The sequence below is a fragment of the Crocodylus siamensis genome, chromosome 7 (genome assembly GCF_052110815.1).
Source record: "Crocodylus siamensis isolate JL-2025a chromosome 7, ASM5211081v1, whole genome shotgun sequence".
In the NCBI taxonomy this organism is placed as follows: domain Eukaryota; kingdom Metazoa; phylum Chordata; order Crocodylia; family Crocodylidae; genus Crocodylus; species Crocodylus siamensis.
Window position 1 is genome coordinate 82860129 of NC_143401.1, and position 17814 is coordinate 82877942.

The following is a 17814-nucleotide window of genomic DNA, read 5'->3' on the forward strand; positions in this document are numbered from 1 at the left end:
TCTCCTTTTCCCCCTATAAATGCGTCTCAGTCTTTCATTCGTCACAGTGCTGGGCCAAGAAGCACATCTTTTTTAAATAACATGGACCAGAAAATGTGGAAATTTTGAAGTCGTAGCTCCCTTGGAAAGAGCCAAAACATGTTTACTTTTTTATATTGTTTGATAATAAAGAGCAGAGCATGAAAACAAAATGCAGCTTTGTCAAGAATGTTGATTATATAAAAATCAATATGTAACTGGGGCGCTTACAACCGAACATAACCATCGTCCTTCTTGGTTTAAAACACAAGGATTGCAGCAGTAAGACCTTGCTTAACTTGGGGGCAACTTCCAGTTACAGCATGCAATAATAATAACAATCCAAGGTATATACAGTGTGGTATACTTACACTGGTATATACTCCAAGTAAAGATTCTGCTTTCATCAGTAAAGCTTATCCTGGTTTCAAGGAGAGGCTAATTCTGTGGATGCAGATCATATCTGTCCTTGAGCCCATTAGTATGGCTATACGGATGGCCGAGACTTTACTCCCCACTGTAGCCAAGATCTAACCCTCAAAAGTCAATTGAGGCCCCTTTCCTCGCAGAAATCCAGAGGCCTCTCCCCACCCTTCACCCTAGAATCGGGGGGCTTTTCATGTATTAATCAGTAAACATTGTTGTAAATTCGATTGCTGCAATATATACAGGGAGATGGCTTGAAAGTATTGTTTTGCAGAGCGTTACTTTGTGGTGTACAGTTCATCTTAAGGCACTCAGTGAGTTAACTTTGCATTGTGATATCATTTCTGAGTTACAAGTCAGCCTCTTTGTATGAATTCCACCCACACAATAGGAGAGAACTGTCAAGCTGCAACATGCAAGAGACACCTAGACACACCTATTGAAGCCATGCTTCGCCTGCCTTGGTGTGTTGCATTCCTTTAGCCTTCGCATATCGAATGGAAAAAAGCAATCAGGTACCGTACACTTTATTTTGAAATTTTCTCTGCCAAACGCACTAGACGTCCTCTATACTGAAACGTATAGACAATCATAGGAACAGCATCTTTGTAGCACATTTTCCTGCCGGTTCATAACTGCATACCGTACATCAGTTTGTATGTTATGCTTGTGGTGAAAACAGCTGCTTGCATGTATATCTCGTGCCACAGTGTTTTGCCTTAGCATTTTGATTTAATCATGCTTTATACTATGTGTTTTATTTTATTAGCTGAGCAGTGGGAAATGCAAGGAAAATGTGGGTTTGATATTGTTTTTCTGTGCAAGTTCCAGATGGACGAATCCTTTAGTAACAGCACTGGGTTGAGCACTGTACTGGAAGCCGGGAACTACTTTGGTTTATTTCTGAAGCAGTCTTACATTTGCTGGGTGGCCTTGGACAAGCCCTAACCCTGTGTTTGTTTCCTTAACTTCAGGATGAGAATGATACTTTTCTTCCTTATAAAGGTACTAGACAATTTAGTTTTAAAAAAAAGTGCTGCTGAAGAATTTCACTCATACGTGTATAGATGGAGGTAGAGGCACAGTTATATTATTTGCTCCTGGATGTTAAAGTCATACAGACAGGAGGAGAGATGGTATTTGGACAAGCAGCAACTCCGACTGGAACATAGAGTTGACAACCGACTGCAGTTCCAGCCTGGTGGCTGAGAGAGCTAAAGCACTTTTTGGAGATAAAATGTGGGGAGGCAGAAGTAGGAAAGTAAGAGTGCTGCTGTACATGACATCAGTGAGACAGCTGCCAGAAACCTGTCCAAGCGTGGTTTCATTTTAAAAAGAGTATTGACAAATTGGAAAGGGTTCAGTAAAGAGTTACCAGAGTGATCTGGGTCCTGGGAAACTGCCTTACAGTGACAACTAAAGAAGCTCAATTTGTTGAGTTTGTCTAAAAGCTGCCTATGTAAGGAAATTTGGGTACAGTAAGCTATGGTATGAATCTACCGTGCACAGGATACATTGTACTAACTCTTTGAGGACACCCTTAGTGGACATCAGACTATATTACATGTTTCTGTGTAGACCAGCCCTTTGACAAAGTATTTTGATTGTGGTCTAAAAGGTACCTACACAGGGAAGAGACTTGTGATAGTAAATGGCTCAGTAGCATTGAAAAGACATAAGAAAACTAAAGTTGGTCAAACTCAGTATAGGAATTAGGAATAAATTGGAATAGGAATGAGGAATAAGGTTCATATTCCTAATAGCTAGGATAATTGACCACTGGAACAGTTTATATAGGGAGAGGAAGGATTCTCTGTTGCTTAAAGTGTTAAATCTAGATTCAATATTTTTCTGAAAGACACAGCTAGACCAGAAGTTGGTTGAGGTGGCAGCTACTGGAAGAAGTTTTTTGGGTCACGTTATGCAGGAGGTCAAATTAGATAACTGAATTGAAACTTCTGGCCTGAAAAATCCATTAAAACTGTTTAAGATGTTATATTGAAGTATCACTTTCCATGATGGCTTGATTTTTTCACTTATGGTTTAGTTAAATCTCTTACATGGGCAAAGAAATGGGGAAATAAATACAGTATAGTTGCAGTGAAAATAGATTTCCCAATTTGTAGTGTTTGTGATCACCCCTTCCCCCCTCCCATTTTCCCTAATTGCCTCTCTGTGAACTTAAATGTTCCTCACTTAGAAGGAATACACCACAAACTCCTCTAAAGCTTTCTGTCACCCTTTTCTTCCATTTTTCTCATATAGAGGTTAGATCCCAGGTTGGATCTTGGTAAGGGATCGTGATGGACAGTAGTTCACTAGGATATGTCCTGGATAAAGTAGCATAGTCCAATATACTTCAGAACTCCATTCTGTTCATCCTCCTGCAGAAAATGTTTGTAGTCATGGAAGGCATCTTAACTGTGAACATATTTTCCTATTGCAAAATTTATCCATGTGTTTAAGATTCAGAGGAATGCAAAACGATTTAATGCTAGTTTCTGCAAGTTATTTAGGGCATGAGGGTTTTTTTACTTCCTTGACTGTCTGTGTCATGTAGTATATACATACACTTTCTGAAAGTCACTATAGCTGCTGTAATGTAGACTTTGGTTGCAATATTTTTACACTCCAGCAAGTGCTAAACACCAGAATAGTCTCTGGAGCCATAAGCAACTTGATGGTTGGAAAGAACAGAGTTGAAAAACACAGTATGTTACTGAATGTCTGGAAACCTGTTTTGTGCCCAGGTGGCTTACAGCATTGTTAGAAGAATAGGATAAAATGATGTGGGGTGGGAAATTTTTGTCAGAAAAGGACTGATTGTTGTATGTATTTTTTTTTATTTCTGTAAACATTGGCGATGCATAGGGAGTGCATGTGTCTGCATGTGCACCCCCTGAGATCGGCCCTGCACCCCCTGGAAGCGCCAGCCACAAAACCGGAAGTGCCAGCAGAAGTTCACTTCCGGTTTTGCTGCTGGCTTGGTGATTGGCTGCTGGGGGACCACCACCCCTTCCTGGTTGGGAGTCGGCTGCTGGGGGTCAGCAGTTGGCCATGGGAGACCCCCTTGTTGGTGATCTGGTGCCCCCCAGACTCGGGAGGCATCAGTCGCTTGTGCCCACAGAAGTATAATTCTTTAGATTCTGAAGTGAAAATCATGACGACTCCTCTGTGTGGATCTAATCAGTCATCTTATTACCTTTTAGGACAAATGCTCCAATTTCTGTTGGTTTTTCTTATACAATTGTCATGACCAGCTTCATGTACACTGTTGGGTGTTTCTATAGGGAAAATATGAAGACACATGAAACCCCTGTTTAAAATGTCCATTTACTTTTTTTTCCTCTCTTATTAATGACAGCGGTGAGTGAATGTATACACAAGCTGTGAATTGTCAAATTTAATTGGGTTGTATATGAATGATGACTCTTGTTTTAATGCTCTGGAATTAGCTGCTAGATAAGAAACTGCTTTCTGGTAATCTGTGGTGGTTCTAGCATTTCCTGTCATACAAACTCTATGATACAGAAGTTTATTACTTCTACAAGCAAGTCTGATTAACCCTTAAACTTGTTCTCCTCTACTCAAGCCATGAGTCTACTTTAGTCATGTTGGCTGCTTACACACTTAACCCCCCCAAAAAAATAATTGCACTTTAAATTCAGTGCACCCCCAACCCAAGCCCAGAGGCATCACATTAGTTGGGCCCAGCTCACCCAACATCTGTATAGATCAGGTACTTCAGTGGAGCTTTTTTGGCACTTTTATCTAATAGCTGATTGAATCAGCTATTAGATAAAAGTGTCAAAAAGTCCTCATTAAGTACATGATCTATACAGATGCTGTGGAGCCAGGTTGAACTAATGTGTTGCCTCTTCTGGTAAAGCACTTTTTCTTCATCTCTGTCTGCAGCCATTATGCTTGAGATATTATGTGGCTTGCTCATTTGTGAAGTGGAAATGTCAAAAAGGAATATTTTGTTTTCTAGATTAGTCCTAGGAAAGGGAATTCCCCTTGTTCTTTAATATAAAGCCATGATTATAAACCAGGGCGCCAGGCTACTCTGGGGTTCGCAAAATCTTTTGAAGGGTGCTGCAAAGTCTGAGGAGTTAAGCAGATCTGAGAAGATAAGTGCAGATTCAGACTCATCCTTGTCTGACCGCTGCCCTGCCTGCATTGCCTGGCTCCTCTGCAAGGAGGTAAGCACTATAGTAAATTGTTTTTTGAAACGGGATGTCATTCCATTCACAAAAAATTATTGAGGGGTGTCTTGAGTCAAACGAGGGGTGGCTCACATCTACAAAGTTTGAGAACCGCTGTGACAGGGTGGCCGAAGCACCTTGCCATAAGAACGTGAAGAATAGAACAAAGGAAATAAACTTACCAAGGGGACACCGAGGAACCCGTGGTAAACCAGGCTGGGAAAGACACTGCACCCCAACTAATTAAGGGAACCAGCTGGGGCCGTGGCAGATCAAAGGCTGCCATGGCAAACCCAGTTGTCAGGGTTTGAGTCTAAGATAGGGAAAATGGCATGGACAAAGAAGAGAAGAAAAACTGCACTGAAAAATTAAAGAGAAAACAGCAGGGTCAGGAAAGCAGCAAATTGGACACTGCTACAGTGGACCCAGATGGCCAGAAAGGAAATTTAAAGGGATGCTGAGGGAGAATTAGGGGTCGGACGGAAAGAGAGAAAGACAAGGCAAGAAGAAAGAAGACAGTAGAGACTGGGGAGAGAGAGAACTGACCCTGGGGCTTAGAGGAAAGTTCTGGTCCCCCAATTTACCTGGTGAGAGCCACTGAAGAGGCAGAAGAGGCTGTCCTGTTAGTGAGAGCCAGTGCAGAAATGGAGAAGATTGCTCCATTGGTGAGTCCAGTCCTGGGGAGTGAAGCCAGGACCCTAGAGGAGAGCAAAGACACAAATGAGATTACACCTAAGGAGGGGTAAGTCCGTCCTGACCCTGAAGATAAGGGTGGGATTAGAACTAAGAAGTGGCTGCCTCGGGACCTCTCAGGGAAGAATAGGGGAAGCAACCAACTTAAGAGGAGGACCCTCGCAAAGGGTTCCATAAGACTGAGACCAAATCCTCAGCATTATAGGTGAGCAACAACACGCCCACAACATCTGGTTTGGTTAGGGCAGGGTATGGGGATGGTGGAGTGCTGTGAAGAAAAGCCGACTCCTTGAGCCTATAACCAACCCTTTTGTCTCCCAAGAGTGTTTTGGCACCTCTCTCTCAAACATCAAAGTCGTGGCAGGAGATTTTTCGGGGGACAGAACGCTACAGAGACATGACTCAGCTCCAGGCGGCACGACGCTGACCTCCTACAACCACTGATTTAAAGTAAGATCTAATGGAAGACACCTAGTGCATGGATGCTAAATCAGTGACAGAACTGAGGTGAATAATGGTGTAGTGCTTGCTCAATACTAGACTGTTCTTCATTGTGTGTAGAATATCACACATTCACACTGTTGTATAAAGAAGTGATCCAGAGCCTGTCGAAGTCAAAGGCAAGACTCATGCTTTCCTGCTTTTCAAAAATAGTACAATTTTGAGTGAAATAAAAATGTTTATTTTGGAAAACTACCACTTCCTACTGAAAAATGCGTTCAAGGAAAAGCTTTTGTTCATTTTTGTGTCTCGTGCTTCTGTAACACTGTCACAAATTAATATGTTCAACAAGTAGATGGGAGAGAATATATTGCCTAGCTGAATTTTCCCTTATGATTAGTGATGATGCACAAGTTGCTGCAGCTAATGACAGATAATAAATGTGAAAGCCCAGGATGGCATTTTTAGGCTTACAGATCAGCACCGAATTATCTACTGAACAGGAAGTATTCCAAAGGGAAAGATAACTGTTAGGACAGAGGAGTACTGTGATTTATACAAGGAATTTCAAAGTGTACATTTAAGAATAGGCAGTCAATTTTGTTGTGAGTAGGTGTAACTATATTAGACTTAGACACACATAGTAAGTATGCATTTCTTTAAAAGAAAAAGTATTTTCAAATGTGCTTTGCACCATTTGTCTAGGAAATTATTTTAGTTTTTATGTGAGAGTTTTTACACTTAGTCTTCCTCCTCCATTTTTCAAACTCATGCTTAATGAAACATGAATTTGAAAAGTGAGCAGTCTCCTCCATTTCTGCTGACAAACCAAACAATGATTCTTACATCTTGCACTTACCCCATTACAGTAGTGTATTAGCCCATCAGCATTGTAACTTTTTATTTATTAAAAATGCCAAGCCTGCATGGGTGACCTGCTTTGCCTTAAAAATGTAAATGTTGTCTTACAAGGACACTGTCAATTTAAATAGCTTGAAACTGAATGAGAAAAAAGTCTCCCACAGGCTGTAAATGGTGATACACCCTGAACTTTTGGGAAAATAAATTATTTCAGGTTTTTGTTCCCTTCTTGATTTCATAAATTTCCAAGATCAGAAGAGACCTTGTAGATCATTGAGTCCAACCCCCTGCTCTAGGCAGGATGGAGCACTGGGGTTAAGTAACCCCAGCTAGGTGCTTGTCTAATCTCCTCTTGAACACCTCCAAGGTAGGGGAAGCATCACCTCCCTTGGGAGCCCATCCCTTATTTTGGCAACCCTCACCGTAAAGATTTCTTCCTGATATCCAATCTAAATCTACTCTCCGTCAGTTTGTTGCTGTTATTTCTATTAACTCCGAGGGATGCCCTGGTAAACAGAGTATCCCCTATTCCCTGCTGACACCCCCCACCCCCGATGAGTTTGTAGACAGCCACAAGGTCACGTCTCACCCTTCTCTTGTGGAGGTTGAAGAGATTCAGGTCCCTCAGTCTGTCTTCATAGGATCTTACCTGCAGGCTGTCAACCATATGAGTAGACCTCCTCTGAACCGTCTCAAGGTTGTCCACATCCCTCTTGAAGTGCAGCACCCAAAATTGGACACAGTACTCCAGCTGTGGTCTTACCAATGCCACCTAGAGGGGAAGTATCACCTCCTTAGACCTGCTTGTGATGCACCTACTAATGCAAGAAAGAGTGCGGTTAGCCTTAGAAATTACCTCGTCACATTGGTGACTCATGTTCATTTTTGCATCAACCGTGACTCTGAGATCCCTTTCCGTTGCCATGGTACTCAGAATGGTACTTCCCAGTCTATAGGTGTATTGGAGATTCTTTCTCCCCAGGTGCATCACCTTGCACTTATCCCTCTTAAATTGCATCCTATTCTGATCTGCTCACTTCCCCAGTCTGTCCAAATCCTCCTGAATTTGCTCCCTGCCCTCCAGCGTGTTTACTATATCCCATAGTTTGGTGTCGTCTGCAAATTTGGATAGAGTGGTTTCAACACCTTCATCCAAATCACTAATGAAGATATTGAACAGTACTGGTCCAAGGACAGAGCCCTGGAGGACACCACTGCTCACATCTCTCCTGGGAGAAACTGACCCATCCACCACCACTCTCTGGGTGTGTCCCATAAGCCAGTTTTTCACCCACCTTACTATGAAAAAATCCATACCACAGCTACTCAGTTTGCTTGTAAGAAATGGGTGCAACACTGTGTCGAGAGGCTTTTTAAAGTCCAAGTAACTAACATCTATCTCCACCCCTGCATCTAAAGCACTTCATGACCTGGTCACAAAAAGAGACCATGTTAGTCAGTCAGGATCTGCCTGCTATAAACCCATGCTGGTTTCCCCTTAACATTGTATTACCTGCTGGCCCCCCACAAATGTGATCCTTTATAATTTTTTGTAAGGTCCTGCCAAGAATAGAGGTGATGCTAACCAGCCTATAATTACCCGGGTCCTCCTTCCTCCCCTTCTTGAAAATGGGAACCACATTGGCCCTTTTCCAGTTCCCTGGGACCTGGCCTGAGTGCCACAAGCACTCAAACAGTTGTGCCAGTGGTTTCGCTATGACTTCGGCTAATTCCTTTAGTACCCTTGGGTGAAGATCATCAGGCCCCGCTGACTTAAATATGTCCAACCCCTCCAAGTGCCCCTTTACTAGGTCAGCGCTAACCATAGGTGCATTGGTATTTCTCTCACGCCAGACTAAAGTCTTATTGGGAGGTGTGTTTGTATCCATGTCCAGGAGCATAGATGCAAAGAAATTATTTAAAAGCTCCACTTTATCCATCCTGTCTGTTATGAGTTGTCTTAGTCCATTCTGTAGAGGACCTATGTTACCCTGCGCCTTCTTCCTGCTCCCTATGTACTTAAAGAAGGACTTTTTGTTACCCTTAACCTTTGTTGCCAACTTTTCTGTATCTGCTTTGGCCTTCCTCACTGCTTCCTGCAAGCGCAAGCCAAGCAGGTGTACTCTTCCTTGGTGGCCACCCCCCACTTCCACAGTCTGTAAGCCTCTCTTTTCCTCTGAGGCTCTCCTGGATTTCCCTGTTCAGCCAAGAAGGTTTTTTGGCTCTTTTGCCTCTCTTTGTGTGAACTGGGATTGTACCCCTTGTTGCCCACAGGATCAGTCCCTTGAGGAACTCCTACCCTTCTTGGACCTCCCAATTCACATATGTGATTACCTCTCAGTCCCACTCTAACTAATCTCCTGAGCTCATTGAAGTTGGCTTTCTGGAAGCCTAGCACTTCTGCCCTACTAGTTTTCTTTCCCACCTTTTGCTAGTCTGAGGAATCCTATCAACTGGTGACCACTATCCCTTAGGTTAGTGCTTCTCAAACTGATGTGGCAGACTGGCAATTTTTTTTTCCAGTGGGCCAGAGACCGGTTCAGCCGGTGGCAGCAACTGCGTGTAACAGCGCTACACAAATGCACGACCGGTTGTTTCTTTCTCTTTCCTCACCTTGCATGACATGACATCACCTGGAGTGTTGGAACATACAAACTGTGGCGCTATGACATATCAATGTTATGCTTCTGAAAATGTATTTCTTTCTTTCCTGGCAACTCACTGTGGACTGGCGAATATATTTCTTTCTTTCCTAGCAACTTGCTGCAGACCGGCGACCGGTGGCCCATGGACCGGCACCGGTCTTCGGACCACCACTTTGAGAAGCACTGCCCTGGGTGACCTTGTACCTGTAGATCACCCGCCAAGTCCTCCCCTGTGGCCAGCACCAAGTCAAGTAGGGCATTTCCCCTAGTGGGACTGCATACCTCCTGTGTTTGATGTTTAAAGGGGTAATTTTTAGCAAAAGAGAAGCTGACTAAAAGGCCATACTTGGAAACAAAGTTTTCACTGACTTGAACAGAGAAAGACAAACCCTCTTGGTAAGTAGAAAGACAGCACTTCAATGAGTAATCTCACAGACTTACATATTCCTATGTATTTGCATAGTACCTAGTACAGACCAATACTGGAACCAAACAATGTGTAACAACCCATCATAAAAGTATAAAGTATAAAGATGTAATGGCAAAAGTAAAGGTGTTCATAGGAAGCTGCTAACACTTTTTATGGTAATGGCTAGACCAGTGGTAGAAAGCAGGGTAGATGTGTGCCTTATAGATGATCTAAGTCAGAGATGCAGAGCTTAAGCTTTTATGAGCCTGATATCACTTCATCAGATGCTGTGAAAGGACGTGCACAGAGCAGCATATTAAACAGAGAAAGTAATCTGCATAGTGAAGCCTGGGAAGGGAGAAAAGAGGAAGGGAAGGCAGGAAAGAGGAGGGGACGGTCGACAGTGCTGAGAGAGGCAAACGAGTAAAACCTATAAGGACAAAGGGGTCACAAAAGCCAATCCAGGTAATGTAGATAAGAATCTGTAGCACAGTGGTGGCCAATCTTTTTGACAAACATGCCACATGTTAAGTCCAAAATATGAGAGAGTGCCACTCGAACAGCCACCACTGTCACCCAGTACCACTGAATTTCATCACCACCAGACAAGCAAACTGTAAGGCATTCACATCTATCTGAAAGCATAGTAGGAAAATCCCTAGCCGAGCCTTTATGTCTACAGCAATGCTAACAAAAGGAAGAATTCTCCAGCTATTAAGGAACTAGTCTGAGGCTCTTGAGGCACAAGTTCAGTTCCCTACTGTAGCAGGTGCAAGCCACAGGGAAGGCCGTAATACCCCCCGGTGGCCACATGGCTCCTACCCAGCTTTGACTCTAACATCACCCTCTGTCGATTGGTTATCTGCCTCTCCTTGCTCTTATTAGAGTTTAAGAGAGGCTACCCACAGGCCTTAGAGTGAGCGTCAGTTGTGGCAAATCTCCATCAGGTGTCCCCTGGACCCCACTAATCTCAACTTAGCCCTCAGGCTCAACAGGTCCTCCCAGGCTACCAATGCCGCTGCTGGGTACCTGTAGCCTTAAGAGGTAATTGAATGGCTCCATTCTACCCCTACACCATACCCCAAGCCTTGCAGGTACAATATTCTCTGAAATATTCTCAGCCCCTTCCTCTGGGGTGTTGGACCCTCTGGTCACCTATATAGCCCACCTCTGGACTGTTAGACCTTCAGGTCCCACACATGGCCATGTCCTGGGCTCTCAGACTCTGGTCTCATGCTCAGTCCCTCCTCTGGGTTCTTGCACCCTTGTCCCACACTCAGCTCCCCTTTCTACCTCTTCTCTGAGCTCTTGGACTCTCATCAGGCTCACAGCCCCTCTTGGGCTTGTGTCCAGCTCTCGGCTCTTCTCCAGGCCCGTGGACCCATGGGTTCTACTTTCAGTCATTCCCTGACTCCTGAACCTCCAGATCCTGCATTCAGATACTCCCCCCTGTCTTTAAACTTCCTTTGGTCTCTCTTACTCAGACTTGTTTTGTGCACCTGGATTCCCTGATCATAACCTCAGCCCATCTTGGGGTCTTGGGCTTGTGGATCCCCTTATCCCTAACTGCTGGGCTCCAGTACCCCCTGCTGGGTTCCACTCTTAGCCACTCTTGGGCTGCTGGACCTCTAAGTAGGACTTGCCTGTCTTTGCAGGGCTCCAGGCTAAATTATTGATACAACTGGCAGGTGCTCAAGCCTTCTCTGGGCTTAACATAAACCAGGGCAACCTGCCCTTATAAACAAGCCCCTGTCCGCCCCAGGTACCTTCTCTTTCTCTCCATGTTGCACAGTTGCTTTCTTTCAATATTCAGGTGTTCTGATGCTAGGAGCTCCTGACTTCATGGCTCCCAGGGCTGGACTGCCTTACTGGCTCAGACCCAGGTCTTATATTGCTCCAGCCCACTGCTTATATAGGGCTTATATAGCTCTAGTTTGCTGCTAGTCAAGTGAATCTCTTATTAATCCCCCTTTGCCACCTACAAGCTGCCTCTCCAGCTGCTTGTTCTCTTAAAGGAGTGGGTGCAACCCAGTGTCCTGCTACACTTACCCTACCATAGTCTTCCTATGCCAATTTATTTAACCTCTTTGAGCCTCCGTTCCTGATCTGAAAAATGGGGATGATAGATAGTACTGTCCTCCCTTACAATCTTGTTAAGATTGTGAGGTGTTGAGACAGAGCTAACAGGGCCTCTATAAATAATAAACTGGTAGATACACCTCAAGGTTATATGTTGTTAGTATAGCAGGCCTAGTTCTCTCTCCCTCATTAAATTACTTACCCTGAAAACAATAAAGATCACACTATACTCCTACCTAAGTAATCCCCATTACTTACATAACCAGGCTCCATGAGTGAAATGAGGTCAAAATATTACAATGTTAAAGGCAATTAGTTGTATTTCACTGCCCTGAGTCCACAAAAGACAAGACTTTCTATCTAATCTGAACCACCAGTACCTCCCTTCTTCACTCCCTCATATGCATTCTATGCATTACTCTTCTGTAGAAACACATTGCAGCCTGTTTTAGCATTCCCTCTGAAGTCCTAGGAAGGTTATCTACATATACTGCAACAAGCAGAGAGTGTTTCCAGAGAACTGCTTATGGCAGCAGAGCAGAGGTCCATGGGAATTTATCCCAGAGGGCTCAGGTCCTTCACACTTTCGTCTCAGAAATGGTGCAGCTAGCAGGATCTCTAGAATGCCATTGAAATACCTACAAGTAAAATGTTGGATCCTGGGGTCCTTACTCATGCCGAGGAGTGTCTTTATCATGGGAATTAAGGTACTGCTCTGCATGGGCCAGAATCGTGATGTAGAGCTTTAAGAGGTTCTCATAGCATGGAGGTCCTGCCTCTACTCTTCTTCAGGATTGCCTGAAATAGGAGCAGCTCGTGTTGCCTCACCCGAACTGAGTGAAATGTGGACAACATATCAGAAATACCTGAAAGCCTTAGAATGTGACCATCAGTGATGTCTTTGGAAAATCCTTCACGTTGATTGGAAGGACAGAAGAATGAATGCTAGTGTTTTGGCTCAAGCAGACACCACCAGCATTGAAGCCATGTTTGTGTGGCACCAGCTGCATTGGACAGGATATATAAGGATACCTGACAATCAGTGCCTGAAACAGGTCTTATATTCCCAACTCACCAATGATCATGGCTCCAGGGGTGCACAAATGAAGAGAGTCAAGGATACCTTGAAGGCCAATCTGAAGTAATGCAATATTAACGTCAATACCTGGGAGATGTGAGTGCTGAATTATCCCCAATGGTAGTGTGGTGTATAACTAGGCATTGATCATTTTTGGCTCACTACGGAGTTAGATGGATAAGAGAATCAAAGGGAAAGCGAAGTGACTCAGCATCACCAGGACTCGCTCTGTCCTCCCAGAACTGTTTGCCATGTCTGTAGTCAAACACATGAATCTTGGATTAGCCTTTTCAGTCATCTCTGGACTCACTGATGACTTCTCTATTTACTGGAAGACTGTCATCCTCAAATCAAGGGATTGCTCCTGCTTAGAATTGAGGCAGTCTGTGCTTCCTGGAGTCAGGAAGAATGGTGAGCATAGCTGCAGAGAGCAAGTGAGACACTTCATATGAGCACAACTGAGTGGAAATCTGGAGCATATCTCTGATTTACTCCCAAAACTTCCAGTGATCCAATGAGTTCTCTCATATAACGCCTGCTCTGAGAACCACACAGTACTTCAGTGGCTACGACAAAGATTGCTTACATGGAATAGGGGTAGGAGGAAAGTGCCAAATCCATTTGTATCTGTCTTCATACAGTTTTGCCGCTGGAAACAATGAGGAGTCAGCACCAGGTGTTGTCCATCCAGCCCCCCTCAGCGTGCTAGAAAACACTTTGCAGATTGCCTGTGGTCCACAGACCATGAGACCTCCGAAAAGCTCCCACCCCTGTTTTCACATAAATCCAGAGGCGTTTTTATTCCTCGTTACTTTACTCCTCCTTACTTTACTCCCATCAAGAGCCACACTGTCACAATGGGTTCCCCCTTACTGGAAAGCACAGGGCACGTCTACACTACTTATTGCTGTGTAGTAGAGGGCCTCACATTTTTTCATAGTTTCATAGTTTCATAGTTTGTAGGGTCGGAAGGGACCTGAGCAGATCGTCTAGTCTGACCCCCTGCCATGGCAGGAAAGAGTACTGGGGTCAATTTTTACCAGACCTGTCTAGTTGTGGCAGCTTGGAACTCAGGGCAGACTGATTTTTTTCCTGTTCTTCCACAGATAGCTATTTGAATGCTACTGTGGGTATCCCTAAGCTATCCTGCGGTCTGTTCTTTAAAGGATGCTCTGTAATGATTTGGAAGAAGGCTTTTCACCATGGTAAAGAGGAAAAAAAAATCTGTCATCAACCCATTCTTTTGAAGAGGGCTGAAAAAGAGATTTTTGGATCTGAGCCTATTTTGCTACAGTCTTGAAACTATTGTATGTTATCCACCTACGTTGGAGATTGTGTTTTAACCTAATTTAAACTGGTGCTGCATGTAGCCTATTTGCCTCCTTGAAAGTACATTTGTTTCAGTGTTAGGATACTCTTCCGTTAAGCATCTCTTACTCCAGAAAATTAGATGATCACAACAGTTCCTTAAGAACAAAGATATTTGATGGGGGCATGGAGAATAATAAATCTTCTGAACGGCTGATGTCTCGTGACACAGAATTTTAGCTATAGGAGGATCCTGTCAAACAGCACTTTTTGTTTATTTTTTAAATGCTTCTGAGTGAATGCATATCTCTAGATGTTTAGAGAATAGCAGGACTGGAAAATTAAGTTTATTTATTCACAAGATATGTATCGTGCCAACAGCTGCAAACTGCTTCCCCTCACTATTCTGCTAATGGGTTCAACTCTGACCTCAGAAGACCACCCTATCTGAGGCTGGGAAGCAATGTAGACTCTTTGCAAGCTCATTTACTGCACTGTGTTGAGAGGACAGTACCATTCATGATGGCTTTGTATGCTGATTACCTCCTAGCAAGAATCATATTACTATACTTATTAGCTCTTTAAAGCAGGAGTAGGGGAACGTTTTGGCAGTTGCACAGTAAGAAGAGGCTTCTAAGATGACTGCCTGGCTTGTAGGCAAAAATCTCAACTGGTGTAAACTGGTGAAAAAATCAGCGAAGCTATTCTGAGTTGCACCATTTGGCTTGATGTCTTTTCATTAGCATCAGTTACTGTAGTATTTAATTAGTGAAGTAGCTGTAAATAGGAATCATAGGAAAGTAGAGCTGGAAGGGACCTCACAAGGTCATCTAGTCCAGCCTCCTGCTCAAGGCCGGATTGTCCCTGACTAAACCATCCCAGACAAATCTGGTCAAGTGCAATACTCTAATAAAAAACCTAGTGGCAGTTGCTAACGTTGAAAGGTCCAAAGTGATCCCTGATTAAACAAGTGAATTATCAGAATGACTCTTGAAGGAGCCTTCTTGTGGGGCAAACACTGGTAGCAATCGAGAACGCGGATACGGCAATCAAGAGATTTACAGCTGCTTTTTTCTAATGAGTAGTATTGTTTCTTTTCCCCAGTCCCTCTTTAAAGGGGGATCTCAGGTGAGGGGTGGACTGATCAGGTTTTTAGTTGAGAAAGATGAAGGGGGTATTTCTCTGGAGTCCATTCTTTATTCTTGGCACCCAAGAAATGGAGAATTTCAGAGTTTAGATGCTGGTTTTAATGTAAAGAAAACCTGTCGGAGCGCTAAAGAGAGTCACACAAAATCACTATGTGGAATTTTTCCTAGTGCTTCATGGGAAGTGTAGACTCCCCCCCACCCCTTTCTCTCTCACACTCACATTCACACCCCCACCCCCACCCTTGCAGAACAGGTTGGACCCAAACGAGAGCTAGCTGTGCAGAGGCCTCATGTTTCCATGCCAGTTCTGACTTTCCACATCAGCCTGACTGCATGATGGTGTGAAAACCCCATTCATAGATTCATAGTTGTTAGGGGCTGGAAGGGACCTTACAAGATCGTTGGGTCCAGCTCCCCTGTACTTGGGCAGGAAAGACTGCTGGGGTCAGATGACTCCACTGAAATGGGTGTCAAGACACTTTTTGAAGATCACCAGAGTGGGCAACTACTGCCTCTTGGCGGAGTCTGTTCCTGACCCTCGGCACTCGACTTGTAAAGACGTTTTTCCTTATTGTGGTCTTTTGTGTGTACTCTTTGTTGTTCACCTCAGCCCACTTGCTCCTTACCTATCTATCCACTGCGCACTCTTTCATTTCATGAAACTCCTTGGACCAGCAGATAGTTCTCAGTGGAGGAATGGTGTAAATGCTGCCCTGGAGATTGCTGAGCCCCCTTCTGCACAGGAGAGAAAGAGCCAAGTGCTGCTTCAGAGTAATTCGAGGTGGCGAGAGTAATTCGAGGTGGTGAGCAGGAGGTCTTGTCCTGTCCTGTGATACTGAAGCATTCCTTCATTTCTCAGTGCATCCTCCTACAGACATTTTTTCTGATCCTTGGTGAAGGAATATGTACTTCCAGCTCTTGCCTTTGTTTTTTAGCCTCTGAACAAACCTGTTGTTTCCTCCCTCACCCATATCACAAGGCAAGCTGAACACAATGACTAATGAGCTGTGAAGCCAGTGGACACATCTACCATGGTGGCTGGCATCAAGGTTTGATATTTATATAAACTTATGTTTATATAAATGTGTAAATGGATTGGTTATTGTGCACTGTTGTATGCAGTTATTCTTGTCTATTTTGTCTGTGGATGTAGACAAGAACAGTGTGTTATTTCATACCTGTAAATGATTTTTTGCTCCTGCGCCTTACAATCATTAACGGAGTGACCTGGCTTATCTTTACTTTTGTCTCTACTACATTTTCAGTTTTCTCTTCTACTGTAACGTATAGGGAGTTTTCGTCTCTGGAGATTACAGCCGTTTCTGTTTAAGATGTGTCAGCTTCTCTGTTTTCCAGAATTTAATTGGTAGCCTGTAGAAACATGCTGAGTGGGGTGGGACTGCTGATTTTTCAGAAAAGTGGATTGCTGAATGTAAGGCTTGAGGGAATATAATTTGCAGGCAAGAAATTGCCCTTTACTGTACTTCAGTTCCTGCTACTGTATAAATGCTTAGTTAGACCATCATGTTATTTTATTCTCTAAGCATCATGAAGAACTCATATGAATTCAAAAATTCTCTACAGTCAAATTTTCAGTAATTCTCTTCTCTAGTTCTTGACTTAACATCTGCTTATTTTTATGGACCTCTGGTCCTCTTGCCTCAATAACTAGAAATGCAGGCTAATCACTCTCTGTTTCTTGGTTGCATTGCTTGGGTCCAGACTTAAGAGGGATGATTTGCCAATTAAATATTGGCAATGATTTTAAAATGTTACCATTTTTATTTGCAGTAGATCTATCCTGTGTCTGTGGATGAGCAATGTCTGCCCATCCTGATGGGTTGCAGCCTAAAATATTCTGAGAACCATCTAGCAGGCAGACTGAGACACTGGGAGGTGAGGAGATGGTCCGTGTGTGAAAATCTCTCATACAGAGTGGTCATATGACTAATCCCTGCCACACACTACAACAGGGACTCCCAACTGAATGCCATTTTGCTTCTGTGATAAATTGTAGCTTGAGTGATGTCCTTGTGCCTCATTTGAGAAGTGCTATGTACAATGGTGTCATTTTCAGGTCTCCGTATGTGCACCAAATGCCCCGACGGAAAATATGTAGGAAAAACCAAAAAACAACTGCATACCAGAATGAACACACACCAAAAATCTATCAAAGACAAGAATACCCAATTACCTGTGGGTGCACACTGCTCACAAGACAGTCACTCCCTCTCTGATCTCTTAGTTCTAATCCTCAAAGGGAACTTACAAAACACCTTTCATAGACAAGCCTACGAACTTCACTTCATAAATCTACTGGATACAAAAAATAACGGACTCATTATAGACATTGGATTTATGACACATTACAACCTGCCTGACATCTGATTCACCACGTATCTGCCAGACCTGACCTCTTCCATGTTTCTTTCCCCACTTCTTCCTCCCCTCTTCCCCTCCTTTTCTGCCCTTTGTCTTCCTAATTTCCAGCTATTTACTTTTT

The 17814-nt window shown here is 43.6% G+C and overlaps 1 protein-coding gene across 1 annotated transcript in view; it reads left to right on the plus strand.

Annotated features, from left to right (window-relative positions):
• The first annotated feature begins 859 nt into the window (after positions 1-859).
• Positions 860-17814, plus strand: part of FGFR2 (fibroblast growth factor receptor 2) — a 135053-nt gene continuing 118098 nt past the window's right edge. Inside the window, exon 1 of the mRNA XM_090057917.1 lies at positions 860-959. The gene's annotated coding sequence lies outside the window, so the exon portion shown is untranslated. The remainder of the gene's footprint in view (positions 960-17814) is intronic.